The sequence below is a fragment of the Mustela nigripes genome, chromosome 14 (genome assembly GCF_022355385.1).
Source record: "Mustela nigripes isolate SB6536 chromosome 14, MUSNIG.SB6536, whole genome shotgun sequence".
NCBI lineage: Eukaryota > Metazoa > Chordata > Mammalia > Carnivora > Mustelidae > Mustela > Mustela nigripes.
Window position 1 is genome coordinate 27,652,393 of NC_081570.1, and position 4,929 is coordinate 27,657,321.

A 4,929-nucleotide genomic window follows, 5' to 3' on the forward strand; every position below is an offset into this window, starting at 1 on the left:
TGCTTCCCTTCCTCTCTCTCTCTGCCTGCCTCTCTGCCTACTTGTGATCTCTGTCTGTCAAATAAATAAAATCTTAAAAAAAAAAAGGAAAGTTTTTATAGGAAGGAGAGTGGGGCAAGAAAATGATCAGCAAAAGGAAAGAAAGGATTGTTTCAGGCAAGGTCACCGGCCCTGAGATGGAAACAGGGCAGGGGGTCTCATTAGGTAGATTAGTTCATCTCTGGGGGCTGGAGAGGGCCCAGGTGACAGGTTACCTCCTTGGTGCTGATCACAAATTTCCCGATGGACTGAAATTCCCTCATTTCTGGGGGAGGTTAAAACTGTGATTGGATGTTAGGTATTAAGCCCCAGGTTGGATGACTTGGCCACAGTGATGTCATTTGAAGCCTGTGGTTTTCTTTTTTCTTTCTTCTTTTTTTTTTTTTTAAAGGTTTTATTATTTTTAAGTCATCTCTACAGCCAACACGGGGTTTGAATTCACAGCCCTCAGATCAAGAGTCGCAGGTTTTTCTGACTAAGCAGCTGCAGGCTCCCCAAGCCGGTGGTTTTCTTTTTAAAAGGGTGTTGTACCAATTAGATGAGAGAAAGCATTTATACTTGATACTCAGTATGGTTTCTGGACTGGGAGACTGGGTATCTCCCGGGAGCTTATTAGAAATGCAGAATTCCAGGGCGCATGGGTGGCTCAGTGGGTTAAAGCCTCTGCTTTCGACTCGGGTCATGATCCCAGGGTTCTAGGATCGAGCCTCGCATCAGGCTCTCTGCTCAGCAGGGAGCCTGCTTCCTCCTCTCTCTCTGCATGCCTCTCTGCCTACTTGTGATCTCTGTCTGTCAAATAAATAAATAAAATCTTAAAAAAAAATGAAATGCAGAATTCCAGTCCTGCCCTACTCTGCACCCCCACGCCCCTCTCCCGACCTTCTGTACTGGAGTCTGCATTTCCAAAAGGTGCCCAGAGGTTCCTTGGGCAGCCTCATCTGATTTAGCACAGCTCTGATTTAGCTCAGCTCTCGGCACAGGGTAAGCGCTCACGAGAGTAGCTGTCACAGCCATTAGTCTGACAAGAATCCCTCACGTGAAGGCAGATTCTGGTGCTGGAGAGAAACGGGGTGGTGGGGGCCTCACCGTCCAGCTCTGCAAGGAAGTGGTGTGCGCCCACTTCTGCTCCCCGCCTCACTGTCTCCGCCAGTGGAGATGGAAATCATGACGCCATCTTCTGGAGCTGACTGGAGAGTTCCGGAAGAGGAATCGGAAGATGCATCTGGGAGTGGAAGGAGGTGACTGGCGTGAAGCTCTCCAGGCAGGTTTGCATATATTTTATTTACTCTCCCTGCTCTTGGTTCCATTTTAAACATGAGAAATGGAGGCATTTCAAACCAAGCGAGGAGTCCAAGCTCCTTTAGTGAATCAGCTATAGAACTGGGCCTGGTCCCGGGCCTGGTAGACTTGAGTGCCGCCAGACCCCTCCGGGGCTCCTAGAACAGCCGGATATCGTCCCCTCTCCAGCTGCTGAAACCCCCTCGGTGCCTACCTCTCGCTGGATTGCGCTGTTGGCTGATTGCTGTGTGTGTGTGCGTGCATGTGTGTGCGTGTGTGTGTGTGTGTTTGTGTGTGTGTGTGTGTGAGGCGTGGAGGTGACTACAGATCAGGGAGGGTGGGGGACAGGAAGGATGGGGCAGCTCTGGGATCTGACGGTTAATTAAAATGTCCTCATGGGTGATTAATCCACAGTCAATGGCTTGAATCCACAACGACCCAGCTCCTCTCTGGCTGAGCACGTGGCCTTGGCGGGAGTGCTGGGCAGGAGGCCCTGCTGTCTTCCTCCTGGTCCTGGGAGGCCCCGCACAGGATATGCTGTCGATGCTGCCTCCAAAATAGTCCCATCTTGTTTCCATAATAGCTTCTGTCACCGCTCTTGACAGACCAGCCATTAAGTCTTTGGCAAAATTGTAAGAATTATTAACATACGAGGTTTTATATTATTTGACAGCTGTCGGCTCCTTTGGAATCCACATCACCCTGTCCCCTCCTCACCCCTCCCATTCTTTCCCTTGGTGTCACCCCCTCGTGGCCCCAGAAGGATGGGAGGGGCCTCCCAGCCACTGGGGAACCAAGGGGGAGACAAGCCCATGTTGAGCTTCACTCACAATCGCTCCTGCGCATCTGTGGGGTGTTCCCTGAGGCCTCGAACACCCCGTCTCTGGTCCTGACCTGGATCCTTCCTCAGCATGGACGTGCTCCCCGTCTATACCCCCAGCTTCCATGGCTTCAGAGACGACTCTCCATGCTCTACTTACCTCCCCACTGTGCCCCAGGCCCATGAACCCATCTGCTTCCTGGACTTCTCCCTGACACTCCAGACTCCATCCTGGCTCTACCTCTTGGATTTTCCATTTCGCTTCTCCCTCCATCATCCATTCTGTCTTCCAGGACAGAAATCCGAGCGACACCCCAGTCTCCTCTCCCTCCCACACCCTCGTGGTGTCAGGTCCCCAGGCTCTGTCCATTCTGCTTCCTAAAGGCCTCTTGACTCTCCCTTCTTCTCCCTTTGCCCTTGTCTGGGTCTCTTCCTGGGCCACTATACCTGCTTCCTCACAGGTCGGTGCCCTGCCCAGACCCCTTGGGCCTTCCGTCAGGTAGTATATACCTGTGCTACTTCCAAAAGCCTGCAGAGTCTCTCTGGAGCCCTCCCTGCTTCTCAGCTCCCCTCTTGGCTAGTTGCTAAGGGGGAGTTGCTGTATAAACGCCCTAGCTCCTGGGCTGGGTAATTGAGGCCCAGGGACTACACAAGTCCTCGAGGTCGCCAGTAGAATGATGCTCCATTGTAGTAACTCGCTTGCTAAAGGCACACATCTCTGCATCCTCCTGCCCTGCCTTATTCCCTTGCTCCCCTGCTGGGTTTCTGGGACGCATCCCAAAGAAATTGCTTGCACTCAAATCCTTGTCTCAGAGTTGGCTTCTAGAGAACCCAAGCCAACATAGGACTCATGGTCTGTCTATCTCGCATCCCCAAGGGTGAGCCTTGGGATATGCACATCTGATTCTCTCTTTCTCTTCTTAGGATTGCTTGGGGGGCGGGTCCCCAATGCTTCAGCTCTGATTTCTTCACACTGCTCCAGCAAAGGGGGGCTCTTTAGAAACCTGGATGTAGGCAGTATTTGGGGACTGGTGTCTTCATTTGAAAAGCAGTCACCGTAGGCTTCAGATAGTAAGCTTCTCTGGTCCCTGCACTGGATAAGTTTACACATTAGGTAAAGCATTTACACAGTGATTAAATAACACAGGCCTGGGGCCATCAACGTCAAAGAGAAACAGGTTCTCAAATATCAAAATAGGTCACAAAGCTATCCTTAATAAAACTAGAGTTGGTTAGCCCGGGAATTAGCAAAGTAAGAGAGATGCCCCGAACCAGACCCTCATAAATGATAAAAGTGGCATTCCAAATTAGCATAGAAATGGAGGCGGACGGTTAATCACTTGGGAAAAATAAGGACATTGACTTCATGCAAATGCCCGATGGGTAAAAAAGTTAATATAAAAAATGAAATCATAAAAGATCTAGAAGAAACAGGTGATTATCTCCAGATGCGGTGGGCCTTCCCAGGAACACAAGGGAGGAAGCCACAGACAGGGTTGTGAGAATTGGTGAAGTAAATAGAGACTCCCTAAATTAAAAAGCAGACTGGGGGCGCCTGGGTGGCTCAGTCGGTTAAGTCGGCTCTTGGTTTCAAGGTCATGAGATCAAGACCCATGTTGGGCTCTGAGCTCAGCATGGAATCTGCTTGAGATTCTCCTTCTCCCTCTGCCTTCCCCTGCTCGTGCTCTGTCTGTCTTTCTCAATTACATAAATAAATCTTAAAAAAAAAAAAAAAGCAGACCAAATGGGAAAATATATTGGCAGTATGTATTATTAAAAAAAAAAAAAAGAAAGAAATAATAGGGTTTAATGGACTCAATCTCCTTTTCAGTTTGCTCCTGACACCTAGGATTAAAAATCAGCAAAAACTAAGAGAAATTCCAGAAATGTGAACATTTGGTCATTTGCTCATGAAAATGCTTACCCTCATGCCCAGGAAGTTCTTCCTGGTGTTCATCCTGCCCAACTTCTTGCTGCTGTGGGAGGCTTTTCTATCCTTCAGGCCTCGGAGGAGTGGGAGAGCCTTTCCTTGAAGTGACTTCACGTGCTGTGTGCAGTTCCCAGGGCGTCCAGGCCAAGAAGCTTCAGGAATTCACAGCTTAGCAGATACTGTTCAGCCATACGCAAGGTCTGGGAGAGTTCAGGCTTGTTAGAGCTTCCACTGGATCTTCATCCTGGACCCACAGGTCCACAGCTGGCCCTCATCTCGTGCTATCTTCCTCCCTGTCCCTGTCCCTGTCTCCTTCCCGACCCCACTGTGATCCTTCCTGCCACTTGTCCTGAGCCCCATTCTGAACCCTGTCTGGATCCCAATCTGGAGGCTTCTTTGACCCCCCCACCCCGCCCAGGTCCACGTATCCCGGGCTGTGGCTGGAGCCCCCGTGGCCAAGTCCTGTGGGGCTGGGCTGCCGCTCTGAGCCAGGCTGGCTGTGCGGGGAACAGATGAGCTCCCCGTGGACGCGGCAGCGGCGCAGAAGTTAATCCACTTTTATCTCGTTATGGTGACAGCCACCCTGTTAAATGGAATGGACTATCGATTCGGGGCTCACTTCCAGCCTGAGGATTTTCCATCACAGGCCTGAGTAGAATAGGAGAAAAGCAACACTTATTAACTCTGGTGCCAGTCAGGGAGAGCTGGGTGGGGGCAGGGGCCGGGCATTCAACAGACACTGGGGCTGGGGAGACGGGTCCCCAGGGGCACTGGGGAGCCAGGCTCAGACCCAGGGTCTGAGGGAGCCTCTCTTTGCCTCCTCCCTCAAGGAGGATAGGGAGGTGAGGGGAAGCCGTGGGCA